Source organism: Aythya ferina, assembly GCF_964211825.1.
Source record: "Aythya ferina genome assembly, chromosome: 3".
NCBI lineage: Eukaryota > Metazoa > Chordata > Aves > Anseriformes > Anatidae > Aythya > Aythya ferina.
The window spans coordinates 99401774-99427079 of NC_140298.1; the positions used below are offsets into that span (position 1 = coordinate 99401774).

Here is a 25306-nt window from a genome sequence, read left to right on the forward strand (position 1 = left end):
TGTTCATCTTGAATGAAAGCTGGTACAGAAAATTGGACACGTTCGCCAGAGTAATTGCATCCATTTGCAGTTCAACTTCCAGTGGTTTTGTTGCAGTGAGAGAATTGAGATGTGGTGACAGTATTAGACTTTTTGATGCAAAGCTACCTGAGATTCAAGTATGATCCATTCACTTCATTTCTTTTTCTCTGGCAAACAGAAATTCTGCAGTAAAGATATTTGTTTTCCCAGCTACTGGCATCTAGACTGACTAACTCTCTTTATCTTCTATTTCCACTTCTGTATTAAAAATTTTCCTGTAATCACGGTGTACTTATATTTTGTTGTATTTTGTTATGTTCGTATTGCATTGAAAAACTTTGTAAATGATTCCCCTGTATTGCAATATTATTATACGGTAAGAACTATAATGAAATGTCATCTTAACAACTGTCAAGAATATAATTTATCAAGATAAATTATAGAGATCAAGATAATATATAGATTGTTGTCAAACGATTTGAGAGTAAATTTCTGTGTTTTTTTTTTTTTTTTTTTCTGTTGTTAAGATTGCTCTTTTTATTGAATTGATCTTTGAAAATATTAGTTCTCATGTCTCTTGACTGATCTTAGTTTCAGAAATGATTTATTGACAAAGACATGAATACATAAATATCGAGGAAAACCCATTTTTTGTACTTTACACTGATACAGTTCACAAAGGGATAGTACTGTATTGTGCAAATGTGTTAAGAAAAAAGGCATTAATGTTATAGATTTATACCATGAAAAATAGATATATGCTTTTCAAGTTACTCTCATAGTAGCGATCATATTTTTTGTAGGTGTAAAATTAGTTATTGGAAAACTCACATTTGCAATTAAGAGAAATCTACAGTAAGCCATTTGCAAGTCAATCAAGATATTGAAATTAATGAAGTGTTGTGTTTTTTTAGTATTGATAAAGCACAGTATTCAGTGTCAAATTGCTCCTTAATCCACAAACTGTTCAGAAGTCTAGATAATAGCATAAAAGGCTATTGCAAACCTTAATTTCCAAGTCTCACTATTATTCAGTCTCTTTCTGGTCCTATTAGTCTTGCTCTTAGCTACACAGTGACACAAATTTGCCAGAGGATAATGACAGCTCAGGTCGTTCACTGCAGTGCTTTCCTGGGAAAGTGTTTTAAAAATAAAACCATGAAGTAGATATATTACCCAAAAGAAAGATCCAAAGGTAACCAAGTGTAGGAACAGGAACAGTCTGTGAATCCCTAACACAGAAAAAAGACCAGACCAAGGGAGAGGGGGATTTCAGACATACCCATCTTCTTAAGTGTCTAGGTATTATGAAGAGTGTTGAGGGTTCCTTGATTTTTCAGTCACTGAAATTTTTTCAGTGGTTGGAACTAAAGAGCCAAAATATCTAAGAAAGGGGTTTAAGGATTTAATTCCCAGCCAGATGCTGAAAAGTTAGCTATGGTTATACAGATATTCCTTGTGGATTGATGCCTAAGACCTTTCTCACAGAGTTTACAAAGTTTGTAAGATCTCAATATTCCTACAGGCTTGAAGGAAAAATGTGAACATTCAGCACGTGCTGAAATGTGCATCACTTTGAGATGCATCTTCTTGATGTACTATAATATATATTAGAAGCCAATATATATTGTAGATCGCCAAAATCTTTGTCCATTTGACATATTTCTACAGACAATTAAGCACTATGGTATTATTTCGTTAATGAGCCAAAAATCAAAGATGGAACTCTTAAATTTCAGAAAATGAAATATGCCATGAATGGTAAAGAAAGTATGGTGGTTTTTTTTTTCAGTGATTAGTTTGGGGCTGTTGGTTGATGTCTAAAAGAGTTATAAATCTCTTTTTCCCTCCCAAAGAAGGAGTTTGGAGCCCAGTCTGAGCTGTGTTGTTGACAGATGGTAGACAGAACAAGAGATGCATGAAAAAGTCCCACTGGGCAACTGTGAAACATGTTAATTTTGTAGATATTACAGATCTTGCTTGTTCGCTTGCTTTTTGTTTTGTTGTTGTTATTGGTAGACTGATTAAAAAGGTATGCCAAATAAGTGGTGAAAAGTTTACAGTTATATAATTTACAATCACAAATGAAAGTCTGGCTGCTCTAGCTATGTTTAAATGTTCTTCAAGAACATTAGTTAGTGTTCACCCTCATTTTAGGCAGCAGCTTTCAACAACAGCATGTTAAAACTGCAAAACTAACAAAGGATGAAAGCATTGTCAGGGTTCCAAGGGCACCAGGAGGCCCTCCTGGCTCTGCCCAGCCTCCCCTGAACCCTGTCCAAGGGTCCATGAGCCCCATTCCTGCTCCTGAGAAAGCAGGTCCCCCGGTCCTGGCAGTTACTGGTCACTCAGTGCCCAGACATGTTTCCTCACCTCTTGGCTGGATATCCTGGGTTCATCTTGGACCTGACTCATTACTTTCCATCCATCTGATGGTCACTGAGATGTTATTAGCCTTCTCAGGTGCTGCTCAGCCCAGGTGGGTATCATGGGGTTGCAGTGGGCTGTGGCCGTGCTCACTGCCAGTTTGTATTCCCCTGTGGAGCATCCCTGCTCTTGCTGCTCTCACACTGATAGGAAACTTTTAGAGTCTTTGGTAAGACAGGAGATGTGGCAGTCTGAAGTTTGAGATGCAAGCATCGATCAGTTAGAATAACCCAAGAAACAGGAGTCTGTTGGAGGATCTCCAGCAGACAGGAGGAGACGGGTTATTCTTAACATAACATGTATCCCAAGTGAAGAGCTGAAAGCACAAGAACAGCAGGAAGTCATTCAGACCATGAGCAAAATGAGGTACAGAGCAGCTGGTGAGGTCAGGAGTGGCTGGGAAGGATAGCTGTCAGAGCCAAAATGGTGCAGAAAGGAGGTGGCATTTTCAGACAGGCCTTTCCACATGGAAGAAAAGGTGTCAGAATGCCACAGCTTACAGATCACATCCAGAGAAGAGGAATAGAAAGTTATATAAACATATAACAGAAATTGTCATCATCTATTCATCTGCTTATGTATCCTGTTTCTTTTCTTTAGCACATTAAAATACATCATGCCAAATGATTCGTGTCTGCAAGTGAGAAGGAGTAACTTACTTAATGGTTTGATGTTCAGTTCAATATTCTTCGGCTTCTGGGTAGGACTTCAATAAAGCTGCTACCTATAAACACAGAATATTGTATGATGGTTATTACACAGAAGTATTTTTTGCTTTTTCTCTTAAATATTAATTCCAGAATGGAGGGCTCTGATAACTTCTCCTTGCTTTTACGTGAATGATATTTGAAGGTAATAGATTAGAAGCCATGGGTAATCACAGTATGAAGGAATTCAGATCTCTCACTTATTTGAGCAAATGTCCCAGAAGCGAACAATTTGCATCAGTATTTTGACATTTTCAGCACTGGTGAATATTTTTGTATTAGCAGCAAGTGTTTTCACTACATTAATATTTCTCTTATTTACTAATGTTGGTTAGTTTAATCACCGCAGATATTTTTCACAATCCATAAAGGAAGTATGCCTTAGTCCTGTTACAATTTGGACTGAAAAACTGCCAAGAGAAAGAGTAAAAATTCATTGATCTAAGCTATAGGCTTTCTTGTACTTTTATCCTCAATGCTGGAGATAAAGCTGCTTTCTCAGTTTTCTTCTTGCTACCATGTGTAGCCATTATAAGGATTTTGATCTCTGAGGAACAACTCAAACCCCAATAAATACTCACACCATACTGTCATTTCACTCTCTGTTCTCAGTTTCTTTCTCTTTGCAAAGACATTTTTAGTGGGTACAAAAGAAATCCTTCCTTCCTTCCTACAGCAGCAGACATCATCCTTGAAAACTTCACAGAATGAAGCTATATCTCCCGTTCACTCATAAATATATGTGACAGCAAATCTCACAGGACTCCCAGTAAAATGACATGTGTGCCTAAGAGATGCTAGTAAGGTTTTCCACTTCTTGTCCTATTTGTTTTTTAAAAGATTTTGGCACGAAAAACAAACAAATAAACAAACAAACAAAACCAACCAACCAACAACAAAAACAATTCAAATATTAAGCAAATATTAAATATAAACATTTTAATTGCATTTAATATTTTTCATAACAATATATAATTTCTGTTAGTTTGTTTTTAGAATACTGAATCAAGGGAAGAATATTAAAGTAGGCAAAAGAAATCTCAATCAAAGCATCTTAGCAGTGTCTGTGGTATTGTGGGCATAAACAGCACACCTGTTATTATTCTTGATCTTTTTTTTTTTGTTGTTGTTTTATCAAAGTCTGCCCTCTGTAGTTTATCTTGTCAGATTTAAAAAATAATTTTTGCAGGTCCATCCTGTCCTGTGGTAGGGGCACCTCCCTGTTCCAGTTTATCCTGGAATCTTCCTAGTGCAGAGGGATGCTTAACAAAGCCAAATACTAGTGGATTTTTTGTTGTTTGTTTGTTGTTGTGCTTCCCGTCAGAGCGAGCTGGTTGAAAGGGGACTCTTCTGCCAGAGCTGCTCTTAGCTGTATTCATGTTCTTGTGTGTGCATGTGCATATCCAAAGACCAGAACACTGTTTCATGTCCACTGGAGATGTTATCTGCTTTGATTACTAAGAAAACACCTACTTATCTTTTATAGCAGCAATTTTTCCTCATAGATGCAGCATACAACTCTTCTTCAAAAAGAAACAAAAATCTTTCAAGCAAAAAAATAAATACTTACAAAAAGGTATTTTTCAAGATGCTCAGAGTATAGTTTCTATTAATTCTGACTGTTGTCCAAACTAGTCAACATACAGCTGTTGCAAATTAACTTCCTTGTTGAGAAAAAATGTTATGTGAAGCATCAAAGTAAATTGCAAATGGAGCAGATTAGGATCTTACGCTGTCAAGATAAATGAAATATAATATCAGAAATTGTATGATGGTCTGCTTTTCAGTTGCTGTTCTGAGAAAGATATAAAAAAGTTATAGTAGTGCCTGAGTTCTGAAGTGCATTTTTTTCATATTTAATTTCAGTCATCTTTGCTTTCCAACATCTATTGATAAATATGATGAGTTTTTCTTGTGAACAAGCAAATGTTGCCTTGTTAGAGCACATTGTCTCTAATAACTAGATAGAATAACATCAGAAAAGGGAAGCTGAATGGAAAAAATTTTGTGTGTGTGTGTTTTTTTTTGAGTTTTTATATTACATAGAACAAAGCTAGTCTAAATACTTGCATTTATTTTCCTTTGATTACAGTTACACATTTCTCTTAAGTCTACCTTGTCTGTTCTCTGGTCCGACTGGTGTGTTTTAAAAATACTGTTAATCAAGTAGACTATGCAGGAACTTCTGCCTTCTCATTTATTAGAAGCATTAATGCAGCAGTTTATTAACCTAATTTCTTACTGTGCAGGTGACAGAGCACTGGCACAGGTTGTCCAGAGAGGGTGTGGAGTCTTCCATCTTGGAGATCTTCAAAAGTCACCTGGGCATGGTCCTGAGCAGCCTGCTCTGGGTGGTCCTGCTTGAGCAGGGTTGGACCAGATGTCTCCAGAGGTCCTCTCCCACCTGAGTTAATTCCATTCTGGCATCCCATTACTGTTCTGGGCTTGATTTAGACCAGCAAGTAAGCTACGTTTCATGCTGCAAAACCAAAATTATTAAGTGTTAACTGTTTGAGAGATCTAAATTCTTTAAAGGAAAAAAAAATATAGTTTATTTCTTGAAATGATTGGACTTGCCTTGAAAACTATCTCCTTTCTCTTGTGGGTGGAGTAGTGGACTGACTCGTGTCAATATACCACTAGAAAGTAGCTTGTTTCTTGAAGTCTTTTGATATCCAAGGTCTCAGAGATTAAGCCCAGCTCCTAGTTTTTTCTTGGTAAAGACATAAAAACCAGTGAAGATATACATGTATATTTTACCTGGAGAAAGTACTCTGTACTTAAAGACATTGTGCTTTTACTTTCTGACTGTCAGTTGGTCTAATAAAAGATATTACATCCCTCTCCAAATTTTATCTCACATGTGCTTTAAGAGGTTTTCAGGAGTTTAACCTAGTTTCATAGAATTTTTGTCAGCAAAGTTATTTTTAGCTTTGCAGATGGCCTAAATTTTATTTGACCTACAACTAAGATGTGCAGTATCCTAACTGGTCCAGGGCTGCAGTGTTACACAGAGCTTCAAATCAGTATTGTTTATATACTTACAAATCTTATTCTTTGCAATAAAGCAAAAAAAAATGTTTTGCATCATCAACATCCATCTTTGTAATAACTGACATTGCCACCTTTCTGTGTAACAGAATATGCTATAGTTTTATTATTTCAGCTAACTAATAATCAAACTAAGTAACAATAGAAGAAGCAGCAGCACTGCATTTTTAGGTAATTTTAGTTTTCTACTGTGTGTTTTTGAACAATGAAATAATTGAGCAGTACAGAACACTTGTTCTTTTTGTCAACATCTTTTTTTTCTAACTTGTTTCTGTCCTGGTGATATTGTAAAAAGACTTCATATAGTGAGAAATTGCCCTATTTGTTTCACATATATTATGTCTTGGAATCAAAACTAATCACAGATGGAATCTTGGTGCTTGGACATTTCAAGATTATCTCATGACTATATTTATTGCTGATGTTCAAGACATATGTATCTCAGGAATAATTATGGTACATCATATCTTTGTGTTGTGTTTCCCCTCAGAGGAACAAATACAAGATCTTTGAAATTACGTGCAGGATCATCTTCATAAACCAGGCAGTGAAGAGATTCTTCAGATAATTAGCAGTAATAATAATAAAACACATTGAGACAAAAAGTGTAGGACAAAAATCTTGGCTCTTAAACATATGTTCCAGTGTTTTTCCATATTACACTTCTGGTCTGAAATGCCTTCCTTTAATTATTGGGGTTTTCTTTTTCTTTCTCAGAAAAGGAAGTTTTCCCAAAATCTTCCTTGCCATATCTTCTGCAAGAAATTGCTTATGTTAACGTATGTTCCAGTTAAACAGCAATAAACTTAACAAGATGTGTACACCTTTGTTAATCTTTGTTGTCCTTTCATAGGATCACAGCAAGGTGGAAGGTACATGGAGAGGTCCCTAGTGCAGCCACACAAATGGGGACTTGCCAGATTGCTCAGGGCTTTATCTAGTTGGATCTTATAAACTTTCAAGGCTGGAGGCTGCACAAACTCTGTGAACGACCTGCTACACTGCATGACTGTCTTTATGGTGAGAGAGTTTTTCCTTGTACCCACTATGAACCTCTCTCATTTCCTTTTGTCTGTTGTCACTTGTCCTCCTACCATGTACAACTGAAGAGCTTGCTCCATCTTCTTGAAAACCTTCACACAAGTATTAGAAGGCTGCTATTAGGCTTCCCCCTCAACTTTCTCTTCTCCAGGAATGTGGAATTTATTATATAATTTTTTAAAAAAGATCTAATTATTACCATATTACTGCTTGTACTTTCATAAATGTGTGGTAGTAATATCATTTCACTGTCATTTTAGAGGAAAACTAATAGGAATATAAAATTAAAATAGAATAATTGCTCCTTTTTCCAAAGATAATATCGTTTAATACTTTTGCTTTTGTCTGTTGTATAAGGCACAAGAGCAAAAAATTGTCTCCATCCCATTTCTGTCTCGGAACTAACTCAACTATGTAAGGGCACCACTCCTTTGAATAGGCAGCAAAATCTTCCCTCTCATTAAAAAACAGATCCCAGTGAACTTGTTAACCATGCTGCATCTTTGCTATATTGAACAACTAATGAGTAGCTGGCAGCTTCCTCTGTAAACAGTGTTGTGATTAAATTATTCCTTGTATAAAGCCAGTCCAAAGACATTTATCTATCTGTCAGGAATTAACAGTGGCTTGCTGCAACATCTGAAGTTGCCTACAAGGGGTGTCTGTGGGACACAGGGAACTGAGGCCTGTGGCTACTGTCAGAAGCTGTGGGATGAGGCAGAGGCTGTGGGACAAAGCCATGAAATGGGAGGTTAAACAAAAAGTTCCTTTAACTTTATGCTGCCATGAAGGACCTAAAGGGCTGTCTGTAAGCCACAGGGACACTGAAATGGCACTGTTTTTGTTCCTAAACAGGCATACACATGCCTCCTCTCCAAATTTGTTGCCACTAAAGTGGAAGAGACCTTTCAGAACTCATATTACCATTATATCAAGGAATTACTTGCAAAGAAGTATATGTTCAAAACATATCATGTACTCCTGTATAATTTTAAACTGAGATTATATTATTTTTATAACATTCTGTTTAAAGGCATGATAGTTATTTACTGTTTCTGGTTGCATGTAATTTGTGATCTAATTATCATATTAACCTGATAAATGTAATAATTACAAATGTAGAATCACTACAGCAAACTATAAGTTTATCCAAAGATGCCAGAGGTTATGTTTCTGTGTTATTGGGTGGGTAGTACACTGTGATTTTTGTTACTATGCTTCATTTGGAACTATTTTTTGCTGAAGGCTGACACAAATTTCATTTTACATCTGTACTTTTGGTCAGTTTTACTTTTGAGAATGATATCTAACACAACAGAAGCCTCAATAGGCAAAAATAAAAATAAATAACCAAAAAAAAAAAAAAAAAAACAGCAAAAATGGTTAGAAACTATGAAACCTATTATTCTATGGAAAATCAGGCATCAGAGATATAATAATTATATGCAATAAACATTTTTAACAGTTTTGAATGCAAAGATTATACTGACATAAAACTTTTGTCTAATGCTGGTGCCTTAACATAGTTATTTTTGTTTGTTTATTTAGCTGAAACTGCATGGATAATGGAAATTGCAAGTGGGAATAAAATTTTAAAAGTTAAGCAATAAAGGCATGGTGGAAACTACTTTAGCCTTTTTATCCATCATCAACTGGAACCCAAACTATGGGTATAAGGAAAACTGAGCACACAGAACTGTAGAACAGAAGCAAAATTCTACTGACAGGCTATGACATGCAATGGAAGAGTATTTGTTATCGGCTAGAATAAGTAAAAATATGATTCCATCAATGTTAATGCCATATTAACCTTACAAAAAGGACTGCTTTGAGGAAAGTGAAGGATTTTGATTGGTGAGTGGCTCCCTTGATCTTCCATTTTCCTCTGTGACACACTGGCTGAAAATACTGTTCTGATTCAGATGTTAATTTATGGAAATGGATAATACAATGTATCTGATTGCTTAATTATGCATCCTGGGGATTCATTCTGAATCCTTATAATACATCTTGATGACCTTTCAAAGGCAGATCTTGCAATTTGCAACTTTTATTGGGATTTAATCAATTGGACAATACTTTTCATATTTTTTTCCTGATGAGGGTACCAACCCCTGTCTCTAACACCTTTGCAGTGTACTATAATCATTAGTCTCTAATAAAAAAGCAGTCATTCCTCTGTGGCTTAAGTGAATCCAAGAGAGAATGGAGTCAGCCCACAGCTCTGTCTCTCCACACTTTAACACTGGAGAAGATGCTACAAAGGTTTGCTCTTGAGGTTGTTGCAATGTGCTAGCAACAAACAGTACTGAAAGATAAATTAAGCTATAGCAAGTGAGGGAAGCTGTATGATATACTGTACAATAAATGGCATGGAGAAAATGGAAGTGTATTTCCCATTTGGCCAGTTTCATTATACAAAAACAAGGTTTTCCTACTGAAATTGAAAAACAACTTATTTAAAACTGAAGAAAGGGCTCTTTACTGCATGGACTGTAATTAACATGCATAATTGATTGCCAAGAGGTGTGACTGAAGAAAAAATATGACAGAGTAAAAAAAAAAAACACCAACCTTTCATATGCATAATAAAAATGTGTTGAATTATAATGGTAAATATGGAACTGTTAGGAAGGGTATAAATCCTTATATCATCCTCCAAGGCATAACACCATTTCTTTATATTTGAGCCTAGGAACAAACCTCCTTTAGGTTTAGCTAACTACTAACTACAGAGGTTTTGTTTTGTTTTAATTTACTTTAAAAAAAAAAAAAAAAAAAAAAAAGTGAGAGAGAGAGAGAGAGAAAGTGAGCTTCTCTGCCCACTGCTTTCAGCCTGTAAGTCTGGATGGATGTTCATCACCAGGGTATTCCCAACTAATTAAAGCTGACTGGCTGATTAATTGTGGTAAGAAAAGTAAGTGAGACTCTTGACAGCCACTCCAAAATAGCAAAATAAATAACACATACAGAAATTACATGTCCTAGTTGTATTCTGTATTTAGAAACACTAAGCCAAATAGATGAGCTTGAAATCAAAACATCTTTCAGCTTTAATATTGCATTAATCTCCTACAAGAGTCTTAATATAAATATCTTAATATATATAATAGCCTTACGTAAATAATATATATATATATATACATATATAAAGGCAAATAGCTTCTGCTGGCCAATATACTTACAATGCTACTAGTCTGGTAGTAGTTTAGAGTCTGCATGTTATGATTTATTGCATGAATGAAGCAGTTATGGAGTGCGTTCAAGTTTTTCTCTAAGTAGAGGTGTTAGGGAAAAAAAAGTGACCTTATTAGAGGTAAAAATCTAGGGGAGATAATGGTCCACCAAATGAATTAACAAGGTATATGGGAAGAGAGCAAAAGTATTTCATGGCATGATGTTGATAGTCCTGCTACTTTCAGTGCATGGCAGTTTGTGCCTGCAGAGATTTGGCATTAAATGTGTTTGAACACACAAAGAAAAAATGTGTGCCTACTGACAGCGCTTTAAATGCTTGCCACCTGCTACATATGCTGTGCAATGCACGTGCTGTTCTGTTGTGTATCAGATGCATCTGAGTTACTGAGTAGGTGGACTGGGAAAAACGTAATACTTGCAAGAGTGAATAGATAGAACAGAGGGGGAGAGTTACAAAAATTGAAATAGTTGCAGTTAACCTCTTTGATTTTCTATTGATGTGTAACTGAATTTATATCTTAGAGATATTATTGGCTCACAGATTTTATAAAAGTTAAGGCATCTTTTTAGTAGTAACTTACATGATGAATAAGAATTAAAAGAGCAAATATACATTCTTCTTTCAATTGGGTTTAATTTCCTTTTATCTGACTGTTTTCTCAAGTGGAACTGATAATGGATAAAACTATGAAGAAAGAGCCATACATTCTAGGTTTCATTAAAAAAAAAAAAAAATGGACAGCTCATGAATGATGAATGTTTAAAATGAAAATGTATGTTCACCTAATTAGTTATTTAATTTAAATGAATGAAGACACAGCATGCAAACACACTCAGAGTTAGAGTATGCATGCAAGTATAGTCACAACCTGTACTGGGCTGGCAGAGTGAGAGTAAGAATCTGTCGCCCCTGAAAGAAGAGAGAACAATTTTCACTGTTGGATACTGAAACCTCTGCTTGGGACAACTCTGTTTTATTTAATGTAAAGCTAATCTGCTGCATCTGGTAGCTGAGCAGTCAAAGTGAGATTTGGACCTAACAAGCAGTTAGCAGCAAAACTGTTTATTTTTATGTTCAAAGAGATTCTTGTAGCACACCAGCTGTCTGAATAACAGTGAATGATCAAGTCTTTTGTTTACAAACACATTTGTTTGAAATGTTTTGCATGACAGGTTACAGATTGTGACAATTACACTGGGTCAGAGAAAAGAGTGTCATGTAATGCCAGTGCTTATAATGAAGCATGCTCTGATCTGATGGATGCATCCTGATTTAACATGTCATTCTGCATTTCATATGAAAACTTTAAAAAGAGTTTGTGAAACATTGTCTCTTACCACAATGTTGAGCCACAAACACATGCTAGTTGTTTCTCGGTGCTGTTTTGTACTACATAAAACACTTGGCAGACACAAAGATTGTTACCTGAATGTTGGTAGGTAATTACTCATTGTCAAAATCCTGCTCAGTGCCAGCATTGGTACACAGATCCCTCCCGTTCCTCTGGGTCATTTCGTACTGCTCCTGCCTTCTCTGTAGAGCTGAGGCTGACTAATGTGCTGTGCCATTTCTGCTAATGGCTCTTCATAAAATGCTCCTTGTCTTTGTTTCCCTTCATATCAGCTGGTTTCCATTTAACAAGTTGACTGGGGGACACTTTCATGTTGAGCATTTGGAATATATGCCTAAAATAATTTCAGTCCCACTTCCTGGTACAGATAGCCATCTGGTTGGTAATTTCTCATTTCTCTTTGTTGAAAGGCAAAGTCTTTCTCTCTGGCACCCAGATCTCCTCTTAGCAATTTGTAGTTAAAAGGCTTCGATTTCATCACTAATATTTGTTTTTCAGCTTTCATAGCTGCACGTTAATAGTAAGATTATGTTTGAGATTTTAAGATTATGTTTAAAAAAGATCAGATGTGTTTTGTATATCTTTATTTTCAGCTTCTCTTGTCTGTAATGCCACTTCTTATTGATCTCTTCCTTTATTTACCTAGAATGTTGTTGTTCAGATAGATGAATTTCTATCGCTACATAATTTTTTTACTTTCTCCTTGATGTCATTTTCCTTGTGTAGCTGATTCTGAACACTGCCTGTTCTGCTATTTTTAAACCAGTTTTTGTGTTGTCATAGTAGTGATTTTGTTACTATCCCATTTATGGAAATACCAAACAACAACCCAGAATCTGCTTCACCAACCTGATGTGTAGTTGTCAACCATTGCAGAGTATTTCACATATACATAAATGGTCTTGAACAAATTGTCATCTTTAGGTGGAAGCACTGCTTAGTATCTATGGCATACTGTTATTTTGGCCATCCTAATATTTCAGTGGTCTTGCAAGACACAATTTCCCTTTTGGGGAACTGTTCTTCATGAGGTACTGTATTTCTTCCCTTATTCTTTTGGTATTTATCTATGTGGATATCTAGTTTTATCTGCTGCAGCTTAAGGTACATCACTGCTGATTACTGCATGGTGCATTTCACACAAGCCTTCACTGCTTTTGACAGTGCCTCAAGTCTGCCTGTTAATTTGTTCTAGATTTTGCTTGAAGGGATGCACCACAACATGATAAGTATGGCCTAGTATGTCCTTACATTTTAGGCAGATGATCTGAATCCTCCATTTGTAGAGTTCATTGACTAGTTTTGCAGTTCTGTCATCAGGTAGGTTTTTGTTGTTGTTGTTGTTATATGTCTGTTTAAAGAAAAGCAGTTACAAAAGCAAGACTGGAAACTCAGTACAATTAGTATTTGGTTTCTGTGGCTGTGGTTCCCTAATGTTCTTCCTAGCACTCACGTGTCACTTTCTAATTTAGCATTAAAGCCACCCATCAATTTATCAGTATCAGAAGGAATAAGCCATGCTCTGATGTTGTCAATGATGTCTTAGAGCAATTGCAGAACCCATCTTTGCTCTCAGTGCTATGTTCTGTCTGAGCATAATGCTTTATGACTGTCAATGCTAAGAAACTGTTTGATAGATCTTCCCCAAGTCTGTTTGATAGACTTTCCACTGACTAGCCATTTTCTATGTATTCTGATAAAATGGATGCTCTAGCTCGATTAAAGCATGTTTCTTCTTTCATTTGAAACATTTGGCCATTTATTCTCTCCAGTGTTAAAGTTTGAAGTTCACATTTTTCATACACTGAATTATTGATGATACATTTAATGTCTAAAATATTTCTTTATTATAGTTACATACTGGAGAGGAAGACCAACACCAATCCCAAATCAATAGATATATTTTCTGCAGCTTCAAAGGACTTTGGACCATGTTAAAATTTCAATATTTGAGAGTGACACTAGCATGGATAACTTAGAGAGTAACTATGAGTGAACTAGAATGGATGTCAAAAACCTGCCTGCATGCTTGTGTGAGTATGGTGTGTTTTTCAGACTGATTTGTTTAATCAACTAGGAAATATTTTAGAAAATCAAACTGGGTGGCTGTGAATCCAGACTTGTATATTCACATACCCAAATCAGTTAAAGTTATCTTGTATACCTTTATGGTTCTGTGTACTGTGTAAATTTATCCAACAGAGCTTCTAAGATTTTTTCTTCTTTGTTTGGAGTCATATTTTATTAAATATATAGTGCGTAAAATCCTGTGTGTGGTGTCATTCTATTAATTTTGAATTATATGAAAAAAATATATATATATAAGAAAAGCATATCTGGAATAAAGTAATTCTTCTCACCCATTCACAAGCTTATCATTTTTTAATGTATTTTTCCTTGTGCTTCAAGATTTTATGGCTGTTTTCCAGGATGGTTTTGAAAGATGTTGGCTCTATGATTAAATTGTTTGATTAAATGTTTGAATAATATCAGTCTTTTCAAATGAAATAAGCACATTCAGCTTGCCAGATTGTGTAGCCTTGAGTTGTTAACTCCCTAGTGTCAGTCATGAATTATGTTTAAAGGTGGGTGATACCATATCTGGACTTGAGAAACAAGGAAAAAGTAGCAGTCTGAATAAGCCTGTAAGGGCTGATTGCACTGCAATCAGGTGTGATATCCTTGTTGCACAGATGACACTTGTCTTGCTGGTGGGATCCAGCCCACGAGTAAAGCTGGGGCTGCTCATTGCAGGTCCTCCTAGCCCTGCTAGTGATTAACTTCAGTCCAAAAGCTTCCAAAAGCTTTTTTTTCTTTTTTTTTTTTTTTTTTTTCTGACACTGAAGAGTCATTTATTTTTTAGAAAAATGCTCAGTGTAAAGTATGCAGGGACTTACAATTTTCATGTCATGCTGCTAATACAAACTTATTCAAATGAATACATCTCCTGTAGGTACAGTTATTTCATACTTTAATAGTTGAAGGGCACATCATTGTTTGTGATTTTTGTAGATTGCATGGGGTAGACCAAAGGCACAACAGGAATGAACTGTTTCTTCTGCATGGTCCATGCCCTATGGAAGAGACTGACAAATTGCAATACAGCTCTTAAAGCTTCCCTTAAGATTATTTTTTCTATATGAAAAATAAATACATGTTTTTTGACTGAGTAACTTCTTATAACTCTGTGCACATAGAGGAGAAATCAGCTACAAGATTTGCTTAGGCGAGTAGTGATTCATAAGCAAGAAGTACCTGAAGTAGGAAAGTGACAGCCTTGCTGAAGGATAGAATGTGCTGGCAATACTTTCAAACTGCATATTGAAAATTATATTGCTGGTTACCAAAAACTAATCTGTGGTCCCACTCATTGATGCACTCATGATGCCTTTTATTGGGAGCTTAAAACCAGAGATAATTAAAAACAAGTAGAACCCACTTGCTCTAGAGGAGACAAATGAGCAAGTTATACAAAGCTATTACATTCTCAGCTTGGTTATGATATAGGACAATCTATGCTGGCCATTTTATTTTTGTATCAGACACATGATTGTCTTTTTGGCTGTTCTACTGCCATAAAGCCAAGGGAATATTTACTATTGCCTTGAATAGGAGAACAATTAAAGTCCAACATATATCACTGAATCACACGCTGTATGTTATTATTCATTCTTTCTGCTATTACTAATTGGGTTATATCTTTCATTAAGCATAGCAGTAGCTGAACTTTCTCACAAAGATTTCTGCTTTTCTTCGGGCAATGTTTCATTCTCCTTTCTCATGTTCACTTCAAAGCCTGTTATCTGAAATCATTCTGTGCTTCAGGTTTTAGGAATCAGATGAAAGTGAAGAATGCTTTCATCCCCCATAGAATTTAATCCCATACTAGTCTGACTCAGTTATTTTAAATAAAGTCTTATAATTTTGCTGTTGCACAAAGTGAAAGAAATTATATAAAGAAGAAAAAAAGGTTTTGATTTTTTTTTTTTTTTTTTTTTTTTTGTGACCACTGTCCAAGGTAAGTGATTGCTTTTACAGAATGCATATTTCCAGGAAAAGTAATTTCATTCCATTGAATTTAAAAGCCACATGGAGTGTATGCTTTTTTTTTTTTTTTGCTTTGCTTTTTTTTTCTGTAAGTGCAGTCATCTGCACAAACAACCCCCTATGTAGAATCATAAATTTGACAGCCTGTATTAAACAGTAGCCAGCTGAATGCCACTGAAGCAGACTGTATTAACCAGAACATGTTTTTATAGCCATCTAGAAAAAGGTAAGGAGGAAGGAGCTCAGACAGTCAGAGTGCCACATGGCTGGATTGTTTCTGCTTGCTCAGTCTAACAAATGGTGCTAATTGCACTGCACAGCTGTGGATAACCAGTGTTCTAAATTTCATCTTGTCATACTGACAGGAAAATCAGTAACATGGGGCAATGAAATTTCTTTGCTAATGCCTGGTACATATTTATTTCCTATTTCCTCTCCCTGTGTCTCAGAACTTCAGATTTTTTGTTTTATTTCACCTTTTCTATTATTTGATTTTACTTGGATGCCTTTTGTCATGTATCATACTCTGCTGAAAAAAAATAATAGGTAAAGTGAAATTATTTCTCTACAGAATTTGAGAAATGATATGAATGTCAGTTCATACAATTCATATCTAAGATACCTGTAAAGAAGCAAATGCCAAGTAGTAAAAATTTCAATCACTAAAAATGCCAGAATGTAAGTACAAAAAATTCTTACTGTGTTTAAGAATTCCACTGTCAGGTAAGAAATACCCTACACTACAAAAGGTACTGTGGAATTTCCTTCCTACTTCACATCAAGATGTGAAGAAAGCTTATTGTCAGCCTGAAAAGCTTATAATATTTGAGTAAATAGCTATGATAAATTTTTAAGAACAATGGTTGGCCATCTTGCAAAGGCAGGCATCAAGCAATTTCTGCTTGGGCCAGGGAACAGCACAGGAGGTGAACCAATAGAGAATGATGGAATGATGGAATATTTACTACTTAAATTTCAAGATTAAAGAGATTCACAGGCACTGAAGTTCAATTAATACCTTGCTCTTAAAAAAACAAACAAACAAACAAACAAACAAACAGATCTTTCTACGTGAAAAGGTAAGTTTTTAATAAAAATCCTGAAATCTGTAGCAATGATTATTCAGTCATCTTTTAGAGACTACATAAAAACATTTTGTTGATTTTTCTTTTTTCCCCACAAAATGACCTTTCAGAAGGTTATATTGCTTAAAATAGTGGTGAGAGTGATAAAGAATTAAATTCCTTCTATAGAGAGACAATGACTTGTTTGTCTTTCAGTGTACAAAACAGTAAATTTGAAATGGATTGTGTAAAGGGAACTAGAGAAATTGTACCAGCTTCTGCGATAGAGCTGCCTCTGATATTGCACTAGGTTTAATGAGAAATAAGTGTTGCATTAGAAACAAAGCCAGTAATATATTGATAGGTAAGTGATAAAGAGTTTCCTGACTAGAATGCATTAAATGAAGAAACTAAAGCTAGAAATATTTTAGTACTGCAAAATACTAAGTGGATAGATTAAAGGTAGACTAAACAGAAGATGAGCATATTATCTAAAGGATAAATATATGATTTTTATTGCCTATAAAAAGTGCATTTTCTTGGGAAGTAACTAAGATTATGTGAAATATTAAAATGGAATGTGTTTGGGTCTTGTACCTTTTTGCTATCACACTATGATTATTTCATAGAAATTCCTTTTTAACTGCAAATGTCCAGTTTAGTTAGGATTTCCCAAACAGCACTGAATCTGAAAACATTTAATGACTACCATCATGGTATATTCTTACTATATAGATATTCCCATTATTGTAAACTCTTATCAAAAAAAACTTTTCTCAAGTCTAGATTATTTTAATTAATCTTTTTCTTTGTAAAGCAACTTTAAAGCTTTTATTTGTTTTAAATTCTACCAGTTCACTTTTTTTACTGTATCAGAGATATATAACTGAACTGTGTTGTGTGTTTGCTGTGTTTTCCTGTGTAAAGAAACCTTTATTACAGCTTGTGATGCATTTTATTACAGCTGATTTAAAAGTGCATTGTGTGATACACAGGTTATTGTTTTGTTCTTGATTGCAACATCTGTAAACAGTGCCATTATGAATAAAGAGCATACTTTATAGTATCATCTTCACCTCTTACTAAACCATTTTTCTAGTATCATATGACTTTTTTGCTCTGTGCATTGCAATAGGAAAGTAAATGGGTGGTATGGGCACTACAGCCAATGCACTTCATAGAAATATCTAGTTACCGAGTCTGATGATAACATCATTTTCCTTGATGGGCATATTGTTGAGGGTCTTTCAATTTACTGTGAAGTTTTGAGTTAGCAGAATTTGCTCTCTCTTCTGTATGCAACATAAGCTGGCTGTAAACACAGAAATTCAGTCTCCATTATGTTTTCTTTAGATGAGCACTAGTCAATGATAGCTAAAACTCACAAAGAGGGAAGAAGGAAGAGAGGGAAAAAAAATTAAACTTCTGAAATCACAGATTCATTAATGAATGGGAAAACAAAACAAAACAAAACAAGAAGCCTGCATGAATTCAAATGAGTATGGTCAGCTTCTTATTTGTAATTTTCCATTTTTCATCATATCTAACTTTTTTTCTGCAAAGCATTGTTGCAGATGACTAGTCTGCACTGAGACTTTGAGACACAACTAAGAACACAGGGCATAAAAGGATCACTCAAACATTTTATCTCAATGACAATTGCATTTTAGGAAGTTCTTTGTAATGCAGTGAAATTAAATTGGAGCATGGTTTCTGCAGCTTTTACAGCTCTTGCTTTTGCTTTTCTGTTTGTGGAAAAGGCTGTGCTGTGTCTGTACGTGTTCTCCAAAGAACTGGTTCCATTATTTATCATTCTTGATCATTGCTAAAGTGGAAAACAGTTTCCTTGCTATTTTTTTTAGTTTTCACATAAGAACATAAGTGTTTCTAGAATGAAGGCTCTGTGAATATCCCACCAGAGTAAACCTATACTCTGACAAGATTTTAGTACATTACTTTAATCTGGTCAGATCCATTGTGCTGGAGAGCTCATGTTGCCTGTTCTATTTGGCACTGGGCAAAATGACTCAAACTTTCACTTTGGATTACTCTTGGCTTTGGGAAATTTTCTCTTCCACTTTGGAAAATCCCCACTTGTAAATGAAAATAACTTTTTTACCTAACTCACAACCTTTTTGTATGGACTTTTGAAGTTCCAATTTACTAGGTAAATTTTGCAAAGTCTGTACTTATGATTCCCATTCTTACTCTTCTGAAAGTATTTCATTGTTCTTGTAGCTGACTAATAATACAACCAGCCCTATTGACAAGTTCTGAGATTGAGAGTGGGATGACCTACTTATCTGTACAACAGATCTCTGAAGCCCATATTGATTTTTCTCCTTCCTTCAGTTTAACTATATGAATGACAGTCAAACCTTGGAAAAGTTCCTATCACTTTCATTAAGACAGATTGTCTGATATTCTGCAGAGGAGAACTTTAGAATTTAACTCGTGTGCTTGGTTATAAATAAATAAATAAATAAATAAATCTTAATTTATTTCCTTTTTTTTTTTTTTTTCCCTTTCCCAAGAGTTTGCATGCAACACTTGGTAATAAAAAATTTCTATTGGAAATTTTCAGCAAATAGCTGGGTTCTGCTTCTTGCTGCTTTGGCTGGTTTTATTCTGTGATTTTTTAATGTGGCTGGTACGGGAGATGCAGGCTTGAATTTCTCCAGGGTGAAAATAGTCTAGAAATTAGTCTCTTACATACTGGGTAAATAAATGCTATTTTGTATGGACTTTTGAAGTTCCAATTTACTAGGTAAATTTTCCAAAGTCTGTACTTATGGCAACTTATGACAAGCCAGTCACTAAATAATATATATATATATATGTGTGTTCATAAAGACTAGCTAGGATCACCTATTTAGGGATAATTTTAGTTACTTACTGAGCCAGCATTGGAGATAACATCTCATGGTCCAGCCAACACTGTTAGTTCTGGAACAATTATATATGCTTATATCTGCTTCTGACTCTTTACTACTCCCATCTAGTCCCCTATGCTGTCTCTGTAGTTAATGCAGAAAGAAAGTCTTACAAAACATATAAAGTACATTTGGTATATTAGGTTTATGTGCTAAACTACCCATCAGGAACATTTCTCATGTAGAGGGTGCCTGGAGAGGGAGAGTGGAAGAACTGTCTTGGTAGTTGATAAAAAGAGTGTTCATTAGATTAGCATTCTAGAAGAAGGATTTCAACTGGAAGAGGTATTTAATGGTGCAGCTCTATCTCAAGTGTCTGTCTCCTTAAAGCTGAGAAAAACATTCCTGTTTGTCAGACTTTAAATTAACAAGAAGGCACAGCTTTTTGTAGGCCACCTTTAGATCCATTCAGTTTTCTCATTGCCTGGATTCTTACAAACTCTAATTATATTATCATTATTAATAATATTAATTAAAAAATATTACTAATAATATTGCTTTTATATTATATCATTTTAAATCTGTCTGATAAAGATGAATGCACTGTTTTTCATGGAACTTAAGCTGATGTTGTCTGTGGTGCATTCTCACCTCTTTCCCTAGGCAAAGCAGACTGAAATTAGTGACTCCTAGCAATGTGTAAAAAATTCCCCAAAAAGCAGGAAGTTCCATTTTGAAAGCCTCCTCTCTGATTCATTCATTAAGCTCTTAGAAGTCTCTCATTGTTAACTATTTTAGTTGATTTTGTTTGTGCCAGAGGAGTTTCCCAGTAATTTAGATCTCATTATATTACAAACTCCATGACTGTAAATTGCAGCTTAATTTAAATAGGAGGTACTCAGGATCTTCTGTCCCCACAGAGGAAAACAAACAAAACAACAACAACAACAACAAACAGTAGGAACAAGTGGTAAAGTTTGTGAACTCATAACAAACAGTTTTAGTCTGAAGATTAAGGATAATTTAATTTATTTATTCTTACTGGGGATTAGTGGAGCAATACATGAACTGATTACAGCATTGCTTAAGACATGTGAGACAACAAGGTGAAGTACAACATGTTGAATAGAGTTGTTGTTTTTTTTCAGACCAAAGCAGTGCTGTTTACCAAATCATTGGCAACATCTTATCACACTAAAACAGACATAGATTTCTTACATTTAGTTTTGAGGCAGCAAAAATTCAATATGTGTACAAATCTTTAAATGGTATTGAAGCAGGTGGTCTACAGAAAAGCTAAATAGCATTGAACATTAATATCTTCCACACACTTTGACTGTCTGAAACAGACTGATTGTAAATGGGAGACAAAGCAAAATTTTTCTTTACTTTCTATGTCCATGTCATGCAATGGGATTTACTTTGTAGAATCCCTGAAATCCTTGATATTCCCCTGAATTCCTCAGTGATTTTTGACTTTCTATTTGATAACTTCCTGCTTCCTTACTATATTTTTGGAAGGAAATTGCAGTATAAGTGCAAAGAAATATTTGAAGGTTATAGATACACGGTAAATTAAACAGTGTCAGGCCCATGTTCCACTTTTGAAATAAGTTAGCACAGTCTTGGCCATAACTATATAACTAAACTCTCTTGTCTTCTGAAGCTGGGCTGCATTAGGAAGACCATTGCCAGCAGGATCCCCCCTACTCAGAGCTGGTGAGGCCACACCTGGAGTACTGTGTCCAGTTCTGGGCTTGCTTGTACAAGAGAGGTATGGATGTACTGGAGCAAGTCCAGTAAGTAAAGGGACACTAATGAAGGAACTGTAGCATTTGACATAGGGGAGAGCTGAGACTGTTTGTCCTGAAGGATTAGGGTTATCTGGGGAAGTAGAGAGGACAGAGACAGACTCTTCTCAATGGTGCCCACTTTTGACAAGGGGCAATAAGCAAAAATTGAAACATAGGAAATTTTTTTTTAATGTAAGAAAGAAGCATTTTAATATGAGGGTGGTCAAATATTAGAACAGATTTTTGAGTTTTCATCTCTCTATCATTGAAGATACTAAAAATCTGTTGAGGCACAGCCTTGAGCAACTTGCTCTGTCTGACCCTGCTCTGAGTCAGGCTGGACTAGATAATCTCCAGAGATCCCTTCTCTTCTTGTTAGTTCTATGGAAACAGGATAGCCACTTCCAAATTGTCTGCTGGGAATCATCTTTGGTTTGGGCTAATATCTCAGTAACACACAGAAATCTTTTGGAAGAATCTAGTTGACCTGAGTTATATCATAGCTGGGACCATTCTAACTTTGAGAAATATTGAGAGAAAAGAGAAAATCTTCAGATGCCCTTGTGATAGTAAAAACTTTCGGGTACTTGACTGGTTCCTTAACTTAGAATTAAGCCAATTGCCCCAGTAGAAATCTCTTTCCCCATGTCAGATTGGTATGTTTACATTTTTGTTATTGCCTCTCAATGTCCCTCAACATCCTTCTCAACATCCTCAAGTATTCTTGCTCTCTTTGTATGCCTTTGCAACTCTAGCTTGTGGCCTTTTAGTACAGATCTAGAGATACTCTTGTATTTTCTTGCATTGAATCAATATTCTTGGTGCCTCATGAAATAAACATCACTGAGTATCCAGGTACTCCCTTCCAATCCTGTATTCAAAATGAGGTGTTCAGATGTTATGAAAACAGAAATATAAAACTCCTAAAACAGGTAGAATCCATGAACTTCACATTAAAGAAATAATGTGTCTTATGTCTTCATCACTGATTATCAGCTTTTTGTGAGGCTGATAATCAGTGCTGGTGTTTCATACAGCTTTGTTTCTGTATCATGCTAATCCATATTAGCTGACCTCAATGAAAGTTATTAACTATCTGGAAAAGAGGAAATAGGAAGGAAATACACCTAGGGTGATCTCTTTATGGACCTGTTATGCTCATGCAAGAATAAAGAGTAAAACAGTCATATGATCTGTTACCTCACAAAAGAAAAAAAAAATAAAATGATATTAATAACAAAACCAAAACTAGAACCAAAACCAAACCCAAAACATCACCTATGAAATGAAGTCCTAATCATTAGTAGTGCATGTCCAGTAGTGTCTCATAGGTGCCTCGAGATACTAAGACTGAACAATCTCTCTTTGATATTCTTCTATTTATTTGCTATGGTAGTTTTTATTGTGATTTCATTATTTTTGTATCTTTTCTTGTTGACTGAAAAAAACACAGCCCAAGCATGAGCATCATAAATAGAAAAAAATATTTTTTTTCCATTTCTCTGTGAAACCAAGATCTAGGTAAAACCTGTGCCAATGTACCTCCACCTCTGCTAGTTGAGTTTCTTTTTATCAGAGGAAGTTAATTTCTTTTGTGGCAGGTAGACAAGTTGGCAAAGCCTGAAGCAGCCATCCTGCATGCAAAAAGGAAATGTGTTATGTCTCAATCCCTTTACATGACTACAGATGAGAATCAGCAGGTCTTCCCAGGACCCACAGAAATATGCTGCCAACCTCTGCTCTCTGTAGGAAATTTGTCTCCAGCAAGTGTCACTAAGGTAATTCACCTCTCTGCTCCCTGCCATAGCACTGTGATAATAGAGTCATAGTGAAGCTCACCAATTACATTATTTTCATATAAAATCCATGAAATGTCTTAGACAAGTCAAATGTGTGATGCAAAGTGGTTGTATACAGATAAAGAGATTCTGAGTGGGCATCTGCCCACAGGATGTGTGAAGTACCTGACACTTTGAAACCTCCAACAGCTATTCATCAGGGATAGTGGTATTAATCTGGCATTAAATAGATAATCTAATCTTTCAGTCACAGTATCTTCCCTGATCGATAGGATTTTCAATTGTAATTTTTTGGTATCTACCTGCCCATCTACTCTTGTAACTAAGGAGCAAGAGCAATTTATCTTTACCAGTGCTATTTTTGATAGTCTAAGAATACAGTGAATACTTAGCTCTTGAAAAGAACATTGAAAAATCAGTACCTTGGGGTTTAACCCATCAGGCAGCACAGCACCACCCAGCCAATCGCTCACTTGCCTTAGGTGGAATGGGGAAAAGAAATGGAAAGGTAAAAGTGCGAGAACTCATGGGTTGAGACCAAGACAGTTTACTAGGGAAAGCAAAAGCTGTGTGCACAAGCAAAGAACACCAAGGAATCCATTCACTGTTCCCCACTGGCAGGCAGTTGTCAGCCACTCCCAGAAAAGCAGGGCTCATCATGCGGAATGGTTTCTTCGGAAGACAAATGCCATCTCTCCCAATGTCCCCCTCCCCCTTCCTCCTTTCCCCCAGCTGTTACTGTTGAACATGTTGCCACACAGTGTGGGACGTCCCTTTGGTCAGCCTGGGCCAGCTGTCCTGGCTGTGTTCCCTCCCAGCTCCTGGTGTACCCCCAGCCTCCTCACTGGCAGGGCAGCACGAGGAGCAGAAAAGTCCTTGGCTCTGTGTGAGCACTGCTCTGCAACAACTGAATCATCAGTGTGTTATCACCACTATTTTCATCAAAAATCCAAAACACAGCATTATTATATGAGCATCTGCAAAGAAATTAACTCTGTCCTTGGCAAAATCATGACACTTGGTGTAAGATTTCAATCCAGTCTTAATTGTGTTAATGCCTGAATATATACCTACATTGTCAATGATAAGATATAGTTGCTTCATCATTCTGTGATGCTTGTTGTTGTGCTTGTGGGTAATAAAAATAATCTGAAGGTAACAATATTTGAAGTCTGTAAAAAATATAAAAGGTCAACTTTATTTATGAGGTCACTGTTATATTTTTTTTCAATTATTTTTAATAAACTATATCCAAATAACAAAACAGAAAACTTTAAGCACACCAGATTCAATTTTTCCTATCATACGTTCAGAATATCTACTTTAAAATAGATTATATATTTCTGTTTGCATAAATATCATTGTATTTCTCTCTAAATGGGATACTCCTTAACACATAGAGTGCTAAGTACTTAGTATTTTAACCACATTATCTCATTGTCTCATATAACAAAGAGCTAATCTCTGGTTCAGGCCACAGTAACTTGTGAATATTTTATGCCTTTGTTAGGTAATAATGATATTAATCTTGCGTCCTGAACAAAATTAATTTTAGAGATCTCTCCTCCCTTGTGATCTTCACTGTTTGCATGTGTATGATTTTCTTTTGGCAGTTCCCTGGAAAGATTTGAAACAATCAGAACAAAGGATGAAAGTGCAGTTAATGTTTTGAAGATACAGGACATTTTTTTATGCATATAATATTATTTCAGTTTATAAGAAAGTTGAAAGGTGGTAACAGTGAGGCTATTCCAACACATATTTAATTTATTCTCCCTTTCTATTAGTTTTCAGTTTGTACCAGGGTGCACAGCTATTTTTTTCCCAAATGGTGGGCTTAGGGTAGGAACCTAACTGTTTAAAACAGAACTCAAGTGGGGTTCAGGTCAACACTAGAAAAGTCTTGTCAAGCTGCTGCCCAACTCCAGCATGA

At 35.6% G+C, this 25306-nt stretch overlaps 1 long non-coding RNA gene across 1 annotated transcript in view; it reads right to left on the bottom strand.

Annotated features, from left to right (window-relative positions):
• Positions 1 to 5594: 5594 nt before the first annotated feature.
• The window catches only part of LOC311435220, an 89721-nt gene continuing 70009 nt past the window's right edge, over positions 5595 to 25306 (bottom strand). The window contains exon 3 of the long non-coding RNA XR_014692000.1: positions 5595 to 5634. This is a non-coding gene — a long non-coding RNA (uncharacterized lncRNA). The remainder of the gene's footprint in view (positions 5635 to 25306) is intronic.